The 24,100-nt window shown below is 38.5% G+C and overlaps 1 protein-coding gene across 3 annotated transcripts in view; it reads right to left on the reverse strand.

Moving 5' to 3' along the window:
- The window catches only part of WASF3 (WASP family member 3), a 108,644-nt gene that overhangs the window by 48,665 nt on the left and 35,879 nt on the right, over nucleotides 1–24,100 (reverse strand). For 2 of the 3 annotated variants that reach the window (XM_016190613.2, XM_007528606.3), the window contains exon 2: nucleotides 9,707–9,803. The exons of the other annotated variant lie outside the window; for it this stretch is intronic. The gene's annotated coding sequence lies outside the window, so the exon portion shown is untranslated. The remainder of the gene's footprint in view (nucleotides 1–9,706; nucleotides 9,804–24,100) is intronic. 3 annotated transcript variants of the gene reach the window in all.

A 24,100-nucleotide genomic window follows, 5' to 3' on the forward strand; every position in this document is an offset into this window, starting at 1 on the left:
TCAGTTAAAATTGCAATATGGGGAGTTGGGCAGTAGTGCAAAGCACAAGGACTGGCATAAGGATCCTGGTTTGAGGCTCCAGCTCCCCACCTGCAGGGGAGTCGCTTCACAAGCAGTGAGGCAGGTCTGCAGGTGTCTATCTTTCTCTCCTCCTTTCTTGTCTTCCCCTCCTCTCTCCATTTCTCTCTGTTGTCTATCCAACAACGAGGACAATAATAACTATAACAATAAAACAACAAGGGCAACAAAAAGGAATGAATACATTTTTTAAAAATAAATTGCAATATGTTCCACTTTTCTGAGCAACATGTCAATTTAGAAGGGACAATTAGGGTCAAATTACAATGAACTAGACTCCAGGCCCAGTTGAAACTAGGCCATAGTCTTTTCCTAGGAACAGAAAGATATGATCCTGAGGCCTAGCTGAGTTGCAACATTAGTAAACAGTAGAAAGAGATCACCCCTCTACCACATAAATGGAAACTGACAAAGTCAGTCAATAAGTAACATGACATTAGCCATCCCTGAGAGAAACTACCATACCATATATCCATATATCTATATCTATATCTATATTTATATCTATATATGGAGATGCAGTGTCTAGCATTGGACTTGGAAGCATGGGGTGCTCAATACAACCCATGGCACTGTATGTGTCAGAGGGACACTCTGGTATGTGTCCTCCCTCTCTCTCTTTCTGTGTGTGTGTGTGTGTGTGTGTTGCTAACAAAGCTTTTAATATATATGTATGTATGTATATATATATTAAGATACTAGTCTTATAATCAGGTAAATCACTAATAAAAAATGAAACAACATAAAAGTACACCTTAAGATACTAATGATGCTATCACTCTAATTTTAGCATTACATTCATTACTAAAATAACATACTTAACATTTTCCCTCTAATTTCATTTATTGTGCAATTAGTCTAAACCTGAATTTTTCATCTAGGTTTATTTACTATGCAACTGAATGGTTGAACATTGGCATTTAACTTCTCTAAGCAATACTCTTCTAATTAAAGCCAAATGATTAAAGAATTTTGAAATCACATTAATGTGCTTTCTACTTTGTCAACTTTCCTACCTTCCAATAACTGCTTGCTCACCTCTTTGTAAAATTCCACATATTAAAGCCCTTATGTTTTTCTATATCATGATTACCTAGGAAGCTTTTTATCTAGGAGACTTACAGAGCAATTCAACCATTGTTGGAATCTAGGAAGCTCTCTGACTGCCCCTTTCTTTATCTGTTCCTGTCCTTGCTGACCCAGCAAAAAGGTCTCTCTGGGATGAGCAGGCATTTTAGAAATCCAAAAACCTGGTGGATGTGTCCAGATCTCTTAACTAGTATTGATTTCCGGTTTCATTTCATTGTGCTTGAAGAGCATGCTTTGTCGGATTTTAATTCTTGTACATTTCTTGAGATTGTTTCATGGCCCAGAAAATGGTTCTTGCTGGTGATGCTGCAGGTGCACATCAAAAGAACATCTATCAGCTCAAAATGCTGACAGTACTGTTGTGATGTCCTTAACTTGCTTTAGGAATTAATGAGGAGTGCTAGAGTTGCTGATAACAATTATGAATCTGTTGATTTCTCCCTTCAGTTCTATTCATTTTTGTTTATTATTATCAGGTCTATTGTTGAATATATACAGACTTAGGATTATGTAATCTTGGGGGGCCAGACGATAGCGCAGCGGGTTAAGGACTCATGGCACAAAGCGCAAGGACTGATGCAAGAATCCTGGTTCAAGCCCCTGGCTCCCCACCTGTGTGTGGGGGCGGGTTTGCTTCACAAGCAGTGAAGCAAGTCTGCAGGTGTCTATCTTTCTCTCACCTTCTGTCTTTCTCCTCCTCTCTTGATTTCTCTCTGTCCTAACAACAACAACAGCAATAATAACAACAACAATGATAAGCAACAAGGGCAACAAAAGGAAAAAAATAGCCTCCAGGAGCAGTGGATTTATAGTGCAGGCACCAAGCCCCAGTGATAACCCTGGAGGCAAAATTTAATTTTTAAAAACGATTATGTCATTTTAATGAGATGACTGGGTCCGTTATATGATTGTCCATTTATCCTGCTAATAGTGGTGACCCAAACTCCACTGTTTTGCTTTGTTTTTTATTGCCACCAGGGTTATCACTGGGGCTCCGTGCCGACACTATGAATCCACTGCTCCAGATGGCTGTTTGTTTGTTTTTTTCTATTTTAATTGATAGGACAGAGAGAAATCTGAGAGGGGAAGGTGAGTTAGAGAGGAAGAGATAAAGATAGACACCTGCAGACTTGTTTGACCACTTGTGAAGCTTTCTCCCTGCAGATGGAGACCAGGGGCTTAAACCCAGGTCCTTGTGCATGGTAATGTGTGTGCTCAACCTGGTGCATCCCTGCCTGGCCCCACAGTCTACTCTAATATTAATGCACTCATCCTTCTTGTTCTGACTCATGTTTTTATAGTATAAGTATTTTCATTATATTTAAGGTCTGGTTTTAGAGAAAATATAGTTGGGCCTTATTTTTGTTTCACCTATTTCATAAACACAATATTTGCTAATGTTTTTACTGTGAACATTTATTGTTAGAAGTTATTAAATGAGATTTTGTTATTTTTACATTTTTCTTTATTTTTATTATTTCAGCTCTTTATTTCTCTACATGGATCCAAATTTCTGCATGGAACTCCTTCCTAGATAATCTTACAATTTCCTTCTTCCTTCCTTCCTTCCTTCCTTCCTTCCTTCCTTCCTTCCTTCCTTCCTTTCTTCTGTCACTGTCAGGGCTTCACCATTCTGGGCCAACTTTTTCAGAGCAAAAGGGAGAGACATAAAACAGAGAGTGGGAGCAAACCACTAAAGTTTACCCCAGTGCCATGGAAACGAAGGCTCCAAACCTGGGTTGTGCACATGGCAAAGCAGAAGTCTTCCCAATGAGCTCTCTTGCCATTCCTATTTTTATCTTAAAAGGTGTCATCACAAAAAAGTTTTCTAACTATGTGTGGTGATGCTAACTGGAATAATTGAAATGATCAATTCACAACACACACAAACATCAATTCATTATTCACCTGAAACTAATAGAATGTTACACATCAATTATATGTCAACAAAAATAGTTAAACACACTTGTCATTTGACTTGGTATGTATACAAAAGTATGTACACAGAGCTCCAAACACGACTGAAATTTCCTAAGCAATAATAATTATAAAGGTATTTTTATATCTGTTACAAGTTCCTTTCATCCACACCTAAGTATATTGATAAAGTATCTCTAGAAAAGATGGAGCTGGTTCCTAGCAGAGCCGACCAAGTAGTCAGAATACCAGGACTCTCAGTACCTCCTCACCAAGCATGAGTAACAAGCTGGGTTTTCAACTGGTGTCTCAAAGAAATTGTTTGGGGGAGCTGGGTGGTGGTACACCTGGTTGAGTACACATGTTACAGTGTATAAGGACTCAAGTTTAAGCTCCTGGAACTCACCTGCAGGGAGAAAGCTTTGCAAGTAGTGAAGCAGGGAGGCAGGTGTCTCCGTCTCTCTTCCTTGCTTTCTTCCCCATCCCTCTCAATTTCTCTCTATCTCTAGCCAATAGATAAATAAGTAAAATATAAAAAATGCATGTTTACAGAAAAAAAGAGAGAGAGATTATGGTGGTTATTTTGGGGAGGGGGGATAAAGGGACAATCTTGTGGGACAGAGTCGTTAGCCTATGGAATCTGCTGCTATCTCCAAGAGGATAAATGTCTGAACCAAATTAAATTGTAAGACTCTCAGATGTTGTCACAAAAATCGTTTGATATATGGAAAATGCACGCGTGTGATAGAAGGAAAGGAGTGCTGCTGTGGAACAGCTGAGAATACAGGGAACACAAAGGGGCATATTTCCTTTACAACAACACTCTAGGAAATGCAAGCTAGTCTCTGACAGAAAGCAGATTAATGGATGCCTGGAGAAAAGAGACACACAGAGGGAGAGGCTCACAAAGGTCAAGAAGAAATCTGTGGGTAAAGGTAAGTCAATATATTATCTGTGATGAGAGTTTCATGGGCATTTACCAGATTGCACATTTAAAATATGCAGTTTGTTTTATGATAATTACACCTCAATAAAGCTGCCTAAAAATGTATCACTAAAAGCAGATAAAGAGATAAAAGCAGAAAATAAATTGGGAGATCACTTAATATTTAGATTCTAACACGATGATCAAACAAAAATCACTCTTTTTAGCCACTGACAAGAGACTAAGTATCACAGGAGGGAGTTATAATGGATAAATTTATTAACTACACAGGCACAATATTTATAGAAAAGAATATAGGTGGGGTCTGGGCCATGGTGCACCTGATGGAACACACACATTACCATGTGCAAGGACCCAGGTCCAAGCCCCTGCTCCCTACCTGCAGGGAGAAGCTTCACAAGTAATGAAGCAGGTCTGCTTTTCTATATCCCCCATACCCTTGTCAATTTCTCTCTGTTCTATCAAATAAAATAGAAAAAAGGCGAGGAGGAAATGGCCACCAGGAGTGGTTGATTTGTAGTGCTGGCACCAAGTCCCAACGATAACCCCAGTGGCAAAGTTAACTAGCGTGATAAATAAAGGAAGTAGAAATGCTGGCTCAGTTCCTCAACTCTCCTATTAGAATCCCCTCCTCTGAAGGGACTCTGTCCCCACCGACCTAGTCTAAACCTGCACCATGCAAACACTGAGGACACAGGTAGCTCTTCTCCAAGGAGGGGTACAGCTCTCACAGCAGCCAAATAAACTGCATGGAGAGGTGCACAACTGGGCAGCAGAAGGCCCAAGTCCCTCAAGTGCTGAGACACAGTTGTGTGATGCCTCTAAATTAACCTCAAGTCCTAGTTTAAGATACAGAAGCCATACTTATTTTGTGGTAAGGTGATAAACTTGAAAACTTGAAATTGTGATGTATGTTTAACAATAAGTATTGTAAAATGGAGCACAAGCACTGGATATTATTCCCTTAAAAAAAACCTCTTACCTGGGAGTCAGGCTAGCGTAGCAGGTTAAATACAGGTGGCGCAAAGCGCTAGGACCAGAGTAAGGATCCCGGTTTGAGCACTGGCTCCCCACCTGCAGGGGAGTCGCTTCACAGGCGGTGAAGCAGGTCTGCAGGTGTCTATCTTTCGCTCCCCCTCTGTCTTCCCCTCCTTTCTCCATTTCTCTCTGTCCTATCCAACAATGATGACAACAATAATAATAACTACAACAAACATATGACCTACAAATATTTTACAAGTATTACTTATAAATTAAATTAAGGATGAATTATTTTTATAATATAATATACATCAATAAACACTCAAAGCCTAAAAATCACCAAGAGTATTTTGAGGGAGATGACTTTTATTTATTTGTTCTTGGTAATGGCTTTTTAGATTTTTATTTTTCACTAGTGATACACAAGATTATAATAGAGCAGTAGGAGTATAGTTCCACATCATGCCCACCACCAAAGTTCTGTGTCTCCACCGAACACAAGGTCCCACAGACAGGCTGGTTACCTTTTTTTTTTTTCAAGTTCATGTATTCCCCCCCTTTTTAATTCATGTGTTCCTATATTCTACATGAGTGAAGTCATCTGATAGCTGTCTTTCACTTCCTTATACTTACTTCACTAAGCCATGACTTTTTTAAAAATAAAATTCTGTCCTCAGTGTAAAAGAATAACACACACACACACACACACACACACACACACACACACACTAGGTATTCAGAGTCTACCTCTATGCAGGTTTAAATCTCAAAACTCTCCAATTTTCTATGTTTCTAATTATTGACTTAGTCACAAATTGAGAGTTACCAAAAATTAGCTAACAGCTCCACTATCTGTTAAGATAGTAACTTATTTTACTCATGTGCATTATTTGAAAATGACATTCACCAAGCTGCAAAGGAAAATTCATAAATACACTAAAGTTAACTTTAAATTCCCAATGAAAACATATTTATGATTTTCAAAGTATCACCATACCCTAAAGTGTTGAGGAATTTTCCAAATGTGTAAAGAAAACACTGACACCACATCCTAAAATGTCAGTGAAACATCTGAATCTAACATTTTTACTGGTCAAAAAAGGGAGGAATGTTAGCAATTTGTTATGAAAGAGCATGGCAAAATAAAACCCAACCAGCAGTAAATAGAATCTGCCAAAGGTTTCCTTCCACACACATTACTAAATTTATGTTTTTAGAGCCAAAATGCATCTTGATGGTAGCACTTCTGACAACTATAAACTAGCTCGTGAAAGAGTGTTAAGGTCAAATAAAAGGTTATTTGGGGCCATTATCAATTGTTGGTACTATGGAAAAAAAAAAAAAAAAAAACAGGTAGTAAAGTATCTCAACTTTGCAATCTATCTATTTGGTCTCAAAATAATTAAGTCTAGCATCCTATTTTCTCCATACTTGTAAATATATTTCAACAGACAAATTAAGATCAGTATGAAAAACAATCTGCTGGAGATTTTAGTTAACAAAAACAACAACAAAATCAAAGAAATCAAACCATAAAAGTCATGGTAATAAATCAGCTAAAGATGATGGATAGGAATGCTTTATATACAGCAGCATTATCTTCGCCACACTAGTACGTTTAGCCACCATGTAATGTATATTACACCCCCATTACTCCATATTGTGTATCTGGAAGCTTGTATTATTTGATCTCTTTAAACAACTTAAGAAGTCCCATTTTGTTACTATTTTCTGAATTTTTATCGTAAATGTATGAAGAATATTGTCAAATGTGTTTTTTACATCTATTTCTATGATTGTCTTTAAATCTTTTTATTCAAATTGCTCATATTATGAATCACACTGATTAATTTTCTAATGCTGAGCCAATCTTGCATCACTGGAAAAAAAAAAACCACTTAGGTATGACTTTTTTTTTTTTTTAGCTAGGACAGAAAGAAATGGAGAGAGGAGGGGAAGACAGAGGGGGAAAGAAAGACACCTGCAGACCTGCTTCACCGCCTGTGAAGCAACTTCCCTGCAGGTGGGGTGCTTAACCCACTGCACTACTGCCCAACTCCCCATACTATCTTTTTTTATAGAAACTGTATTCAATCTGCTAGTACATTGCTGAATAATATCTTTGCTTTATCAGGTTAGTACTGACTTCATAAAAGAGCACTGCACTCATTTTTCTTAAGTATTTGTATATAATTACTTTTATTTCTATTTTTAATAATTATGTAGAATTCACTAGTGAACCCTCCTGGGCTAAGATACTTGCTTTAAATTACAAATTCAGTTTCTATAATAATTGTTCAGGATATCCATTTCCTCTAAACAGAGTTTGGTAGGGTCATGTATTTGATAAAATGTGCTCATTATCAAAATTGCCAAATATAGTAAGGGGCCCATAAAACTCCTTTATTCTTCTCTTAATACTGCTAGAACCTTCACTAAGGTCTCCTTTTCTAATATTAGAAATGTCTCCCTTTTATGAATATTATGTCTACAGATTTTTATCAATTTTACAGATATCATAGAACCAGCATTTGTTTTCACTGATATGTTTTTTCTATTGTTTCCTATTTCAGTTAGATGTTTTTAATTTTATTATTTCTTTCCTCATATTACTCTGGGTTTAATTTGTTCTCTAGCTCCTAATATATATATATTTACTGGGGGAGGCAGGAGATAATGATTTACAGTAAATACAGTTGTTGGTACATGTCTAAAATTTCTCAGTTTTCTATAAAACATTCTCACTCCCAGCCTAGGTCCTCCTCCACCATCAGGCACCAGGACATGAAAGCACCCCCCAACCCCAAAGTTTTTTTACTTTGGTGCAATACACCAAACTCAGTCCAAGTTTTGCTTTGTTTCTCTTTCTGTTCTTATTTCTCAATTTCTGTCTATGAGTGAGATTATCCCATAATCATCCTTCTTTTTCTGGCTTATCTCGCTTAACATGATTCCTTCAAACTCTATCCAAGATGGAGTGACGAACATGAACCCACCATTTTTAATAGCTGAGTAGTGTATATTGTTTATACAGACCACAACTTATTCAGCCAGTCATCTGTTGTTAGACACCTGGGTTGCTTCCAGGTTTTGGCTATTACAAATTGTGCTGCGATAAACATAGGAATACACAGATCTTTTGGGATGGGTGTGTTTGTTTCCCGGGGATAGGCTATATCCCCAGGAGAGGAATTGCTGAACCTGCACTTCAGGTAGGAATGTAAATTGGTCCAACTCCTGTGGAGAGCAGTCTGGAGAACTCTCAGAAGGCTAGAAATGTACTCCTAACTTCTGAAGGGGAAAAAAATTAAGACTATGGTTTCAAAACTTTTATTTTCTAGTATAAGCACTTATATTCATAAACTTATTATTCCCCCTCTACCCTTCCACCAAAAGGGAAAAAGAAAAAGTCAATTCTACATATATCACCTCATTTCATTTTTATACTTCTATAAAACAAGCAAGACAAATGATAACATTTTGTAGATTAGGATAGTAAGGCTCAAAGAAATAACTTGTCATATTAGTATGCAATGCTCATTACTCCTGAATTATCCCTTCAAGAAATACAGATCATTATGTCCATAAATAATTCAAAACTTCATTTTAGCCATTGTTAAAATCACATTTCAGCTCAGGACGGACGAGTTACAGTAAATCCCAACTACATTTAAGTTTTAGAATCTTGCCTTCTCATACCCATTTACTAATAAAATTCAGGTAGTGAAGAACAGATTAAAAACCTCAGGAATAGAAAAGTAAATACAAACAGGTAAAATATATAAGAATATAAGACCCCTACTGTATGAAGTATAAACTAAATACAGTCGTACTTGCCTTTCAAATACAAATTAACAATGTATATATCAAGTTATAATTTTTCTCTTTCAATTTTTTAAACTATTGATTAGGAACAAAAGCTCTAAAACACCCATTATTAGTATTTATACATTAAATGAAATAATATTTAATGTTCAGAACAGTATAAACTACTTTATCATGAGAAAAGTATAAAATATTTTCATATTTCAATGTCAAATTAGAATTCTAGGTTATAATATTACGTAAATTAAATGGCGGGAGCCGGGCTGGTAGCAGTGGGTTAAGTGCATGTGGCACAAAGCTAAGAACCTGCTTAAGGATCCTAGTGTGAGCCCCTGGCTCCCCACCCTCAGGGGAGTCACTTCACAAGCGGTGAAACAGGTCTGCAGGTGTTTTTATCCCTTCATCTCTGTCTTCCCCTCCTTTCTCCACTTCTCTGTCCTATCCAACAACAACATAAATAACAACAACAATAATAACTACAACAATAAAATAGGGCAACTAAGAGGGACTAAATAAATATTTTTTAAAAAAAATTAAATGGCGGGGGTCGGGTGGTAGCGCTGCAGGTTAAGTGCACATCTCGCAAAGTGCCAGGACCAGGGTAAGCATTCAGTTCAAGGCCCCGGCTCCCCACCTGCAGGGGAGTCGCTTCACAGGCGGTGAAGCAGGTCTGCAGGTGTCTCTCTTCCTCTCCCTCTCTCTGTTTTCCCCTCCTCTCTCCATTTCTCTTTGTTCTATCCAACAATGACCACATCAAAGAACAACAACAATAAAAAACAAGGGCAACAAAAGGAAAAATAAATAATAATAATAATCTAAGAAAAAAAGAAATTAAATGGTCATAAGGGTCAAAGGCTAATTCAGTCTTACCTTGTTAACTGTTGACTTATGAGTTAAAGAAATTTCCCTCAGGTAGCATCACCATGTTGGCTCGGGTTATCAGCTGCAATAATCACCTGCATTAACACTAAAAATAAACAGAATGAAATACTGCTAAGCAAAATGCATCCAAGTCTTCAGTTTTTAATTATTTTTTGTATATTTTTACCAAAGCACTGCTCAACTCTGGTTTATGGTGGTGCTGGGGGTTGAGCCTGGGACCTTTGGTGTCTCAGGCATGAAAGGCTTTTTGTATAACCATTATGCTATCTCCCCAGCACCCCCTCCCAAATTTTTAAATTCAAATCTTACATTTTGAAAATTTATCAGCATAACTCTAATTCCAGAACTATTTATTTTCTTTTTAATTAGCATAGGATCAAATAATGTCTGCAAATTCATACATATTATCACATCCCTATTCTGGAATAAATGCTGAAATTAATTTCAAAGAATCACAGTATAAATAATAGCTAAACAACAGAAAAACCAAAAAAGAAAATTCTGTGTTATAGATACAGTTAGCTGAACAACTAATTCAATTAATTTACTTAGGTTTTGTTATGGTTCATAGAATGAATTAAATACTGTTCATTCCCACAATAACTTTATCTGATAAGAACGTTCATATAAATTTTTATACAGGTATTTAGATCCAATAAAAATCATGCCAGTCATTTTATAAGTATTTCTGTACTATGTGCTTAACCTGGTGTGCCACGGCCCAACCCCCATAAGTACTTCTGTTTGTGCTCAAAATAGTAACAAAAAAATTTTATACTTGCTGAATTGACCCTATGACTTTTTCCGGGATAACTGATATACACAAGAATCCAACAAGGCAATCTGATTATTACTATCCCATATTATGAGGTACCAACAAATATAATATTGTTTCCTATCCAGTGTTTTGGGTTTCCTGGGCAGAAACTCATACATGGGAAATCTAGTAAATAAATAAGCATTCATTCATTCATTTATTCATTCATTCATTCATTCAGCAAAAACCTTACCAATTTATTAGACTAGTACCTCTCTCAGCATCCCAAACAGAAACTGATTAAGAAAATGCCTGCTTGTGAAAATAAATCAGATTCTCTTGAGGATGTCTAATATATGCAAGTAATACAATAAAGGAGGATGCATGAAAGACTACGAGCAAAGGAAAGGAGAAGTGTGCAGTTTCTAACTGGGAAGAAAGGAACCTTAAGAATACTTAAAAGAACTATCTGGGTATGCATGAATATACAGAAGCCAGCAGAAAATGAGAGCCTACACAGTCACCACCATTTTTAAAATACGAAAAAAATAGATCAATGGTACACTAATTTATATATTCCTAGTTTGCATATTTAAAATTAAAAGTAGCACATAAGTTTCTTCCCCTTCCTTAGGAGCAGCTGTACCACATGCTCTTGATTAGGCAGAGCAAAGGGGGGGAAATGAGTTTTTATTCTTATTTGCATAAGTGATCACTGTATTTCCAAATACAGTAAATTATCCCAGGGTTTTGGATTATCTACCAAATCACCTCACTTGAATGATTTTTTTTTTAAGTATCCAGCATTACATACTCCACTTTTAAAGATAATTACATCTAGATAATTGTAAGGACAACAAAAATCTCCCATCTATGTACTTTCTGAATGACCATTATGTTTAGCAGTTACATGTTAACTCTTCCCTGGGGAAGCAATTAGTAATGTTCCCATTTTTGTGAAAGGAGTTGGAACTATTATTCTATATTAGCTTTCACCTGTTAAGCTTTCACCTGTATTAGCTTTCCTCAGAGTTAAGTATAGTTCCTTTTTTTTTTTCCTGCCACTTTATTGAGGAAATGTTGATTTACAAGATTGTTGTTTTCATAAGAGGTAACGATCCACATCTAAGGTAAGTGTCCCATCACCCTCCACCGAACTGTAATCCAGACCCTTGAGCCTCCTGACTCCCTGAATCTGTTGAGAAAGACCACAATCCACTGAGGTTTCACCTTGTATTATCTCTAGGTGTAACTCTAAGATGTCACATACATTTAACTTAGTCTGCACAGGACACGTAATTTCTTCACTTAAAACATGAGGGTATTGTGGATAGAAAGGTGATTTGCCCAGGATATACTGCTCAAAGGAAGCTAGTCAGGACAGGTCTGGACTACATTCACTAGACTTAAGCACTGCACTAGACGGCTTTTTGTCATGCTGCTATATACACCTGCTCTTTCCTTTCCTAGTGAGCTACTATACTTCTAACTCATGACAGGAACCCGAGTTTCTTGAGGAATTCACCAGTCTTTGTGACTGTACCTAATTTTACACAAGAAAGTAAACCTTTAACTCCTTTGAAGTTTCAGGTTAAGATAAACCAGAATCTCTACTAGAGGTGTCTTACTAGCAAGCACAGAAGGAAAACTATACACAACACCAGAACTCAAAGCCTGCTTATATTCCAAGCTTAAGATCTGGGTCATGCTCAAAAGTCTCTTTTGTAGTTACAGCTTGTGTAATTACCCACTGCTATGCTTAGACTCTAGATGCATCTAACCCATGACACCCTCTACTCTTTTAGCTTCCATGCATTCAAGTTGTCTTTAACCTTCATTTTAAAACCTAGGCACCACCTTCACCACCCACTCATTCAGCCCTATCTAATCAATAAACATTTATTGTGTTTATGTGTCAACTAATATGTATGTCCCTACCCTCAAGGATCAAAGCACAATCCTGTACCCCAAGAAACTTTGATACCACTAGAACAATCCTTATAAAAAAGGAACCCGTGTTCAATAACAGTATATGCCTGTCATTAAGAAAACATGAGGAAGAGAGTGGTAGGGTAGACTTCATGACACTGGTATCATCAGGGCCCTAATTCAGAAGACAGATGGAGAAGTCCTAACATAAGACAGGAGAGAATTTTTTCACCTTTTACACCACCTGCACTTAACCCACTGCGCTACCGCCCAACTCCCTTTCTCTCACCTTTTTTTTTTAAATATTTATTTTATTTATTTATTCCCTTTTTGTTGCCCTTGTTGTTTTATTGTTGTAGTTATTATTGTTGTTGTCGTTGTTGGATAGGACAGAGAGAAAATGGAGAGAGATGGGGAAGACAGAGAGGAGGAGAGAAAGACAGACACCTGCAGACCTGCTTCACCGCCTGTGAAGAGACTCCCCTGTAGGTGGGGAGCCGGGGTTCGAACCGGGATCCTTATGCCGGTCCTTGTGCTTTGCGCCACCTGCGCTTAACCCGCTGCGCTACAGCCCGACTCCCCTCTCACCTTTTAATAATGCAATTTACTTATTTTTTCAAGCCATTTTTATTTGTGATTAATAATGGTTTACAAGATTATAAGATTACAGCATATAATTTCATACCAACTCACCACCAAAGTTCTATGCCTCCAGCAGTCTCCCAACAATAATCACCAGATTTCTCACAAAGTAATATAGACAGTTTGTTTACTTCTTTTTCAGTCTTTTTTTTTTTTTTGCCAAGTTCATGTAATTTTCTATATTCCACAATCAACTCCAGTTCTATCCATTTTGTCCCAGAGGATACAATATCATCTTTCTGTTATTGCAGAGTAGTATTACATGGAGTATATATCCTGTAACTTCTTCATCGAGTCATTTGTCAATGAGCATGTAGGCTGCTTCCACTCTGGCTATTGTGAATAAAGCAGCTATGACCACAGGGGTGCATATGTTCCTTCAAATCAGTGTGTTCATGTCCTTTGGATACATGCCTAAGAGCAGTACTGCTGGATCCTAACATATTTCTATATTTTTAAAATTTATATTTATATATATTTTTTCCCCTTTTGGTGCCCTTGTTGTTTATTGTTGTTGTATTTATTATTATTGTTGATGCCGTCATTGTTGGATAGGACAGAGAGAAGTGGAGAGAGGAGAGGAAGACAGAAAGAGGGAGAGAAAGAGAGACACCTGCAGACCTGCTTCACTGCCCGTGAAGCGACTCCCCTGTAGGTGGGGAGCCAGGGACTAAAACCAGGATCCTTACGCTAGTCCTTGTGCTTCATGTCACGTGCACTTAACCTGCTGCACTACGGCTCAACTCCCCATATTTCTATTTTTATTTAGAGACTCTCCATACAGTTTTCCAAAGGGTCTGCACCAGTTTGCATTCCCAGCAGACAGTGGAGACTTTTTAAAGGAGACAAACGAGAAATATAGGCTCCAGGTGTCCAGAGATAGGGTGGGTGATGATGCTGATATGTTTCATGGATGGTTAAGTCAAATCAAGGACTAAGGCAGAAGTCTGTCAGAACTCTCTGTAGTGACTCCTTGAATGTGTTCCCTTATACATCCGTATATATGAACTTTATCCAATATGGCAAACTCCAGGAACAGAGTACCTGACTAAGCACTCAGAATGGACTTAATGTAACTGAAAAAAATTTAATTTCATCTAAATTAGTAATTTTTAAAAATCTTTCATTTCATTATAATCAATGTAAAATAGAAACGTGTGGTGAATAGCTACTGAATTAGATGGTGCAGCTCCTAAGGTTTCAGTTTGAGCTATTGAGTTGAAGAAGTCATTACCAGAATCTGAGAAAAGGCGTCTCAAGATGAAAAGCATACTGTCAAATATCTGTTGAATTAATAAACAAATGAGTTCATTAACAGAGGTGTTCCTCTACTACTTTGTTAGTAGATGATCTTTAAGAATTCCTCCTTTAAATAGAAACTGATACCAAGAAATGGAAAGATATCCCATGCTCATGGATTGGAAGAATAAATATCATCAAAATGAATATTCTCCCCAGAGCCATATATAAATTTAATGCAATACCCATCAAAGTTTGTTGGTATGCATGAGACCCCTTCTGTTTCATTTGGTTTAAATCCCCCCTGCTTAACACTATTCTATTTACATAGCCACTTCATTCTACTTACATAACCACTGTTAATAAGCACCACCCTCCCTCAAGGGCATTAGTGGTTCAGTGATAGAATTCTCGCCTGCTCCACCCCCTCTCCTTGTCACACTCTAATTTTCACCAGTCACTTTTCTCTCCACCTTCTCTATGTCACATCCTGTTTCCACCCTACTTGGCAAGTATATATAAAGACAGCATTGTGAGTTTTACGGACGGTACCTTTAGTTTAGCTTAGCTCGGCTTAGATTGTGCTGCGTCCTGCATGAATAAAGAGATACTGCCTACAGCTCAACCATGAGTCCCTGGTCATCTGTTACCCGCCCGTGAAGCCAGCCCGGCGAAAACAACATAGTCTGTCAAAAACAACAAAAGTTCCACCAAGCTTCTTTAAGAGAATAGAACAAACAATACAATCATTTATCTGGAACCTGAAAACACCTAGAATTGCCAAAACCATCTTAAGGAAAATAAACAGAAATGGAGGCATCACACTCCCAGACCTTAAACTATATTATAAAGCCATCATCATCAAAACAGCATGGTACTGGAACAAAAATAGGCACACAGACCAGGGGATCAGAATTGAAAGCCCAGAAATAAATCCCCACACCTATGGACATCTAATCTTTGATAAGGGGGCCCAAAGCATTAAATGGAAAAAGGAGGCTCTCTTCAATAAATGGTGCTGGGAAAACTGGGTTGTAACATGCAGAAGAATGAAATTGAACCACTTTATCTCACCAGAAACAAAAATCAAGTCCAAATGGATCAAATACCTAGATGTCAGACCAGAAACAATCAAATACTTAGAGGAAAACATTGGTAAAACACTTTCCCACCTACACCTCAAGGACATCTTTGATGAATCAAACCCAATTGCAAGGAAGACTAAAGCAGAAACAAACCAATGGGACTACATCAAATTGAAAAGCTTCTGCACATCCAAAGAAACTATTAAACAAACAAAGAGACACCTCACACAATGGGAGAAGATCTTCACATGCCACACATCAGACAAGAAACTAATCACCAAAATATATAAAGACCTCAGCAAACTTATCACCAAAAAAGCAAATGACCCCATCCGAAAATGGGCAGAGGATATGAACAAAACATTCACTACAGAGGAGATCCAAAAGGCTAACATATGAAAAACTGCTCTAGGTCACTGATGGTCAGAGAAATGCAAATTAAGACAACACTAAGATACCACCTCACTCCTGTAAGAATGGCATACATCAAAAAGGACAGCAGCAACAAATGCTGGAGAGGTTGTGGGGACAGAGGAACCTTTTTACATTGCTGGTGGGAATGTAAATTGGTACAGCCTCTGTGGAGAGCAGTCTGGAAAACTCTCAGAAGGCTAGACATGGACCTTGCATATGATCCAGTAATTCCTCTCCTGGGGTTATACCCCAAGGACTCCATAACACCCAACCAAAAAGAGGTGTGTACTCCTATGTTCATAGCAGCACAATTCATAATAGCTAAAACCTGGAAGCAACCCAGGTGCCCAACAACAGATGAGTGGCTGAGAAAGCCGTGGTATATATACACAATGGAATACTATGCAGCTATCAAGAACAATGAAACCACCTTCGCTGACCCATCTTGGACAGAGCTAGAAGGAATTATGTTAAGTGAGCTAAGTCAGAAAGATAAAGATGAGTATGGGATGATCCCACTCATTAACAGAAGTTGAGGAAGAAGATCTGAAACGGAAACTAACTAAAAGCAGGATCTGACCAAATTGTAAGTAGGGCACCAGAGTAAAAACCCTGTGGTGAGGAGTAGACATGCAGCTTCCTGGGCCAGTGGGGGGTGGGAGTGGGTGGGAGGGATGGGTCACTGCTGGGAAATTGTGCCAATGCAGTCACATCTGCCATGTTGTCCCCTCAGGCTACTGCTAGTTCCCGCGAGAGTTGGGACATTTTCGGAGTGCCTGTTTAGCCATGTTGTGCCCTCAGGACATTATCTATATCCCCGCGATATCTGGAGTGCTCTAGTTACTCCTCCCCCTTCCCATTCTCGCGAAAGCTACTCCTATAAAAACCCTTCGTTTTCCACACCTCGCTCTCTTGCCGGCACTCCACTCTGGTGTTCAGACGCAGGAAAGGTTACTACGTGAGGTGGCCATTTTCTCTACCTCCACGTGGCCCAACCTGCTTCTCTAACACCCAAGTCTGAGGTGCCAGCGCGAATAAAGATTTGTGTTTCCTCTTCGCTCCAGACCCTCTCTCTCTCTTCTCTGCGGCCAGCGCACTACAACATCTGGCTCTACAACAGGTCACAGTCTTTTGGTGGTGGGAATGGTGTTTATGTACACTCCTAGCAAAATGTAGACATATAAATCACTAGTTAATTAATATGAGAGGGGGAAAAATCAATTGTATGTCTCAAAGTTTTTCAAAACACAAACTGAATCTTTTTAATATATAGGCTGTGTATTTGATATGCGGACTCTCTCAAAAGCCTAGACCAAGTAGATCAGAAGCATCCAATAGCACAGCTATATAAAAGATACTGGGTACTGTACAGCAAACCACAACAAAAGGACTTTTCAAAGTTAACCCAATTACCAAATAATGTGATGATAACATTAACTATCGATTGTCTTTTTGAACCCTAAGACAGCAGGAACCTCACATCTCCACTATAGAGCCCCTACTTCCCCCAGTCCTGGAACCCTTGGATAGGGCCCACTTTCCCGTATGCCTCTCCCAATCCATATCAAATAATATTGCATCCGCCGATCACAACCTAACCAACGCAACGATTGCCACCTCAACATGCTTCACTTCAGACTGTGTCCAGAGACTTCACGTGTGGAATGACAACCCTTCAGCTTCATTACTCGGGTGAGACCTTTCCTTTCAGAGTATACTCTAATTCTATCTCAGGTGGTTCACTTTCTAACAAAGTCCCAAAACCTAGACATACACCAGTTTCTGTGAGAGAGAGCATATGTTCACACGTATCCATAAACTACTGCAAAATATATACCTGAAAGCAGAAGTACACTAGAGTTTGCAGTGAGTACTTCCCTAACACTTCCTTTCCACTATTCCAAGCTTTGGGTCCATGAGTGCTCAACAATTTGTTTGGCTTCATATGTTAACTCTCTTTTCAGTCACCAGGTTCCAGATGCCATCAGGATGCTGGCCAGGCTTCCCTGGATTGAAGACCCCACCAATGTGTCCTGGAGCTCAACTTCCCCAGAGACACACCCTACTAGGGAAAGAGAGAGGCAGACTGGGAGTATGGACCGACCAGTCAATGTCCATGTTCACCGGGGAAGCAACTACAGAAGCCAGACCTTCTACCTTCTGCAACCCACAATGACCTTGGGTCCACGTTCCCAGAGGGATAGAGAATGGGAAAACTATTAGGGGAGAGGGTGGGATATGGAGATTGGGTGGTGGGAATTGTGTGGAGTTGTATCCCTCCTGCCCTATGGTTTTGTTAATTAATCCTTTCTTAAATAAAATAAATAAATAAATAAAATTTTTTTAAAAAGAATTCCTCCTTTAAGGGGTTGGGCAATGGTACATCCCGCTAAGCATACACAGTACTAAGCACAAGGACCAAAATGTACTTATGCTATCTATATCTAGTCTTCATCTAATTCTTTTTTTTTAATTTTTTTTTATTTATTTATTCCCTTTTGTTGCCCTTGTTGTTTTATTGTTGTAGTTATTGGATAGGACAGAGAGAAATGGAGAGAGGAGGGGAAGACAGAGAGGAGGAGAGAAAGATAGACACCTGCAGACCTGCTTCACCGCCTGTGAAGCGACTCCCCTGCAGGTGGGGAGCCGAGTTCGAACCGGGATCCTTATGCTGGTCCTTGTGCTTTGCGCCACCTGCGCTTAACCCACTGCGCTACAGCCCGACTCCCCATCTAATTCTTAAAATACTGCCTCAAAATTATTTTTTTTTCATGTCCTTTAAAGAGGTTAAAAAAAAAAAACCTTCATGTGGCACACCTGGTTAAGCACTCACATTACAGTACACAAGGACCCACGTTCAAGCTTCACAAGTAGTGAAGCAGGACTGCAGGTGTCCGTCTTTCTTTCTCTCTCTCTATCCCCCACTCCTCTCTCAATTTCTCTCTCTCTATCCAATAATAAGTAAATAAATAAAAAGAAAACTTCATGAAACATCGCAATTCATAATTTAAATAGTAATACAAGAACAAAAAAATCAAGACAGGATAAACAAACGTCTGGCAAGGCATGTCTTTTTTCTTGAACAAGAGAATGGAGATGAAAGACCAGAAATCTTTCAGAGACACAAATTTAGTACCTATCAAATAAATTACAGACCATTCATCTTGTAAGCAGTTCAGTTTATATTCTTCATACTCTGATGAGAGAAAATACTGAACTTCTCATGAAATGTCTAATCCTATCCCATAAGGCATTTTAAAAGGCTAATGGCAAATTTCCTTAGTAACATGTCCATAATCTTAGTTACCCATGACATCCAAGCATCAATATCAAGCAATTCTGTAGTATGAAAGCATTTAACTTGAGAACAGGTTATATCTAAGTGAATCACTGTTAATCAGCTAATATTATCCTAATCTCATTGTAAGAGGATTTGTTTACTATTTTGGTCACTGCATCATTCTTAAACCTCTGAATTCAGGTTTTCCAGAAATGGGAAGCTAATATATGGACAACACTCATACATGTTCCAGATATCCATTCTTCCATTTCATTTTCCAGTGCCACTTTCCTAACTACACTCAAATTCTAAACCTCACTAACCGTGATATGCCATTCTCAACTACTCACATATAAAGTTCTACTTACTAATCTGCTAGACACTTCAGAACATTTAACCTCCACAAGCTTCAGAAAAACACACTTCATTAGGATGTCAAATATAGACAATTTTAGCAAGATAACATACTCCTAAAACCACAATGTGTTTCTCTCCTTGGTCACATGGGATGGTTAGCTAAGCCTCAATTCCCATTGCCAGAACAGCCCTACCCTTTTAAATTAGAGCCAGTATGAGTGCACTTAACTGGTCCCACACATAAATGATTTCTTTTTTTCTTTTTTAAGTATTTATTTATTTATTCCCTTTTTGTTGCCCTCGTTGTTTTATTGCTATAGTTATTATTGATATCGTCGTTGTTGGATAGGACAGAGAGAAATGGAGAGAGGAAGGGAAGACAGAGAGGGGGAGAGAAAGACAGACACCTACAGACCTGCTTCACCATCTGTGAAGCAACTCCTTGCAGGTGGGGAGTCAGGTGCTCGAACCAGGATCCTTAAGGCGGTCCTTGTGCTTTGTGCCACGTGCGCTTAACCCACTGCGCTACCACCCGACTCCCACATAAATGATTTCTTAATGTAGAGCATAAAGGCAAAAAAAAAATTAATATGACAAGATCCCAGCCTCCAAAAAGCTTTATCTGGTGGGGGAGAACAAGCAGATATAGAAATATAAACACAACAAGCATAAGAAGGGTCATTAATAAAAAAGAACATTGGTTCACATTCACTGAACATCTAACTATATCATACTCTCAATAAGATATATTTACATTTAGTAGTCAATAAAGTCATACTAATTATTAAGTATTCCATGAGGCTGTAGATAAAAATTCTCCAAGTTTTAAACAAAAAAAATTAGACAAAGTTCATCATATGTTCATGATGTAAGTTCAACAGCAATTTAGGTATAGAAGGAATGTAATGTAATATAGTAAATTTCATGTGTGACAAGCCTACAGCTAACCTCATACTCAAGCATGAAAGACCACTTTCACCCCAAAAATGCCCACTCAACACAGTAGCTGAATTCCTAGACAAAGCCATCAGGCATCAGATTTAGAAAGAACCAAAATTGCCTCTTATTTGCAAACAGCATGATTTTTTTTACCACCAAATATTGTGATATTTCATCAAATGTTAAGTTTTAGAATACAAAATTAAAATGCAAAACTCAGTATCATTCCTGTACACAGGGAATTTTCTGAGAAAGAAAATTATTTCATTTGCATTATACCAAAAACAGTATACTACTTATCCAAATCAATAAGTGTTTTCTACTCACAGTTATAGGATGCTTAAGAAAGAAACTGACAAAGTTGAAAGTAAACAGAAAAATAGCCTGTGTTCTTGGGTCTAAAGAATAGTGTAATAGTGTTACAATGTCCATATTACCCAAAGTTGTCTACATATTCAAAGAAATCTTTATCGAGATGTTCATGACTTTTTCTTTCACAAATCTAGAGCAATTCTAAAATTCATATGCAACCACAGAAGACACCAAATGACCTATGCTCTGAGAAAGGGTGAAAGCACCATACTTCTGATTTCAAGCTTTACTATAAAACTATAGCAATCAAGCCAGAGAAATAGGTTACCTAAATAGTGTGCTCCTTTGCCATGTGCACCCACATTTAAACTGAGCCCTCACCACACTGAAAGGATTTTGGTGTTGCAGTCCCTTTTTTTCTCCACCTCATTTGTCTAAAAACAATCTGGCAATCAAAGCATAAAACCAGATGCAAAGATCAAGTGCAAGAGAATCAAGAACCTGAAGATAACTCCATGCATATATTGTCAACTAATATTTGGCAAGGAAGGGAGGAAGAGTGAGTGCAAGGACACAGGTTCAAGTCCCAGTCCCCACTTGCAGGGAAGAAGCTTCACTAGTGAAGCAGTGTTGAAGGCGTCTCTCTTTCTCTCACTTTACCTCTGCTTCCCCTCTCAATTTCTCTCTGTCTTATTAAATAAATAATTTTTAAATAAAAAATAAAATATATACAGGAAAAAGATCAGATTTAGGGTAACCATGGGAATACATCTTCCAATTGTAAAGGTTGCATTTGTCTTATGGCTAGCAACCTAAGGTCACCACTCTAAGAGCTAGGTTCCACCCAAAGAAAGTGTCTTGACTCAAGTCAAAGGGCAGTTAATGAGCTTTTGTGCAATAGGCAAAGAACAATAAATAATAGCTTGCTCAGGAGAAAATAAGGCTTCCAGCTGAGGCAAGACTGCTGACTAGACGCAGGGTGGGGGGAAGCTGTTTAGCAACACTATGGACTATTGACAATCACTAAACACAAATGTGAAATGCTATCAACTGGCACAATCACACAGATTCTTTCTTTCCCAATGCTCAGAGGTAGCCTGAGAGTGAAGGGGGGAAAGGAACAGGTGAGACAGATGCAGACAACAGGGGAGAGAGGTCCTGGACTGAGAGTGAAATAGCTAACAAACAGTAAGGGCTAGAGAACAGGAAGATGAGGTGAGGTCAAGGACCCTTGGCACCACTGTCCTGAATTCTGCAGTTAACAAGCTCACCAGTTAAGGAATCACAGAATCTCGGGATTTTTTTAAACTTCCTTTTTTAGAAAGTGGGATACTGTGTCCTTGGCTGATGTTCTGGCACTTTTTCCATTGCTTATGACCCCACAAAGATTACAAACCAATGTTTCCAAGGAGGTCCCTGAAGATAATAACTTAAACCTTGAAATAGAGCCAACTCAAGTAAAAAAGACTTTCTTGATTAAATGATGTTTTACTTTTTTCTCCCTTAATTACTGAACCCTCTAACTGGAATTTAACACTAAGTCAAAGAAATGCTAAAGTTAGTCTGTTTTAAAAAATAGGATGAGATGCATTATGTAATTTTGCAACTAAATGGACTCCTATTTCTTCACAGCTCAATAACTTACTCTTCAAATACACTTCCTCTTATTAACCAAAGTGTAAATCACTTTGCATCCACATTAAACATTAATTGTTGATACTGATTATCTAAATTTATAAGTGTAATCTCAGACTAACCCTAATTAAAAACATACTTTTGGGAGTCAAGCAGCAGTGCAGCATTGGTTAAGCACATGTGGCGCAAAGCGCAAGGACCGGGATACGGATCCATCCCAGTTTGAGCCCCCAGCTCTCCACCTGCAGGGGAGTCACTTCATAGGCGGTGAAGCAGGTCTGCAGGTGTCTTTCTCTCCCCCTTTCTGTCTTCTCCTCCTCTCTCCATTTCTCTCTGTCCTAACAACGACGAAATCAATAACAACAATAACTACAACAATAAAACAACAAGGGCAACAAAAAGGGAATAAATAAGTATTTTTAAAACATATTTTTAAGGATCAGAAATATATTTCATCTGCCAAAGTACAAACCTTACCATGCCTTAAACCCTACACTCCAGCAACAGCACCATATGGGAGCACCACAGACAGCACTAAGGGGAGCAGAAGCAGTGGTGTCTCTCTTGGGGAGGGGAGAAATACTTAAGCTGTGGAGATAGCATAATGGTTATGCAAAATAACTTTCATGCCTGAGGCTCTAAAGTCAATCCCCAGCACCACTGTAAACCAGTGCTGTGCAGTGTTCAGGTCTTTCTCTGTATCTGTCTCTGTATCTCTCTCATTAAAATTTTTTTTTAAAAATTTAGGAAGGAGATGGGGGGGAGTAGGAGGAAGAATACTTACACTAGGGGCTCTGAGTTCATTTCCCAGCAATTCCCCCGAAAGCCACCCTACTAGGGAAAGAGAGAAGCAGGCTGGGAGTGTGGATCGACCTGTCAAGGCCCATGTTCTGCAGGGAAGCAATTACAGAAGCCAGACAGACCTTCCACCTTCTGCATCCCACAATGACCTTGGGTCCATACTCCCAAGAATATTAAAGAATAGGAAAGCTATTGGGGAGGGGATGGGATACGGGATTCTGGTGGTGGGAGTTGTGTGGAGTTGTACCCCTCTTATCGTATGGTTTTTGTCAGTGTTTCCTTTTTATAAATAAAATAAAACAAAATAAAGAAAACAAGAAGAAAGGTCTCTTGACTCTATCTCTGATCATGACCTTCATTAAACACCTCTGACTGCAAAAATACAACCTCATTTACATGTGAATGAACTAAAACAAAGCAGTTATCCAACTGATACTCTATTACAAATGGCAAATTATCTGTAAATCCATCCTCAAAGGGCTTTCACAGAAATCATTTCATTTAATCTTCACAACAACCCTAGCACAAACAAGAAAGGTAGGAGTTACTGTAACACTCTTACATATCATGAAACAGCTTCAAAGAATGAAGCAGGAGGTGCAAAGGTAAGCGGCAATCACCTAACCTCTGCTCACCTGTACAGAATTCTACACTCACTCCCTTTAACGTCTTCAGCATATCTTCCGGATGGCCCCAGCCCAGCCTGATCGCCCCCACCCCTAAACTCCAGCAGAATTCACACTGAGCATCACTCAACACAGCTACTTCCCATTGTGGCCTATCTTCAGATACACAGGAAATCTTCTCAATCAGAAGCTCCTTGAGGGTGAAATGTGAATCAAGTATTTCTTAATATTTAGAATATGATCACCTACATAACAGGCATGCACTAATTATGATGATGTTGCCAGCTATCAAAGAACCATTAAGAAGCCAAGTGTGTCACTTCTTCTAGCTTCAGCTTCCCATCTACAGTTTTACTCAAGCTTTGC

This window comes from Erinaceus europaeus, chromosome 5, assembly GCF_950295315.1.
Source record: "Erinaceus europaeus chromosome 5, mEriEur2.1, whole genome shotgun sequence".
NCBI classification, from domain to species: Eukaryota; Metazoa; Chordata; class Mammalia; order Eulipotyphla; family Erinaceidae; genus Erinaceus; species Erinaceus europaeus.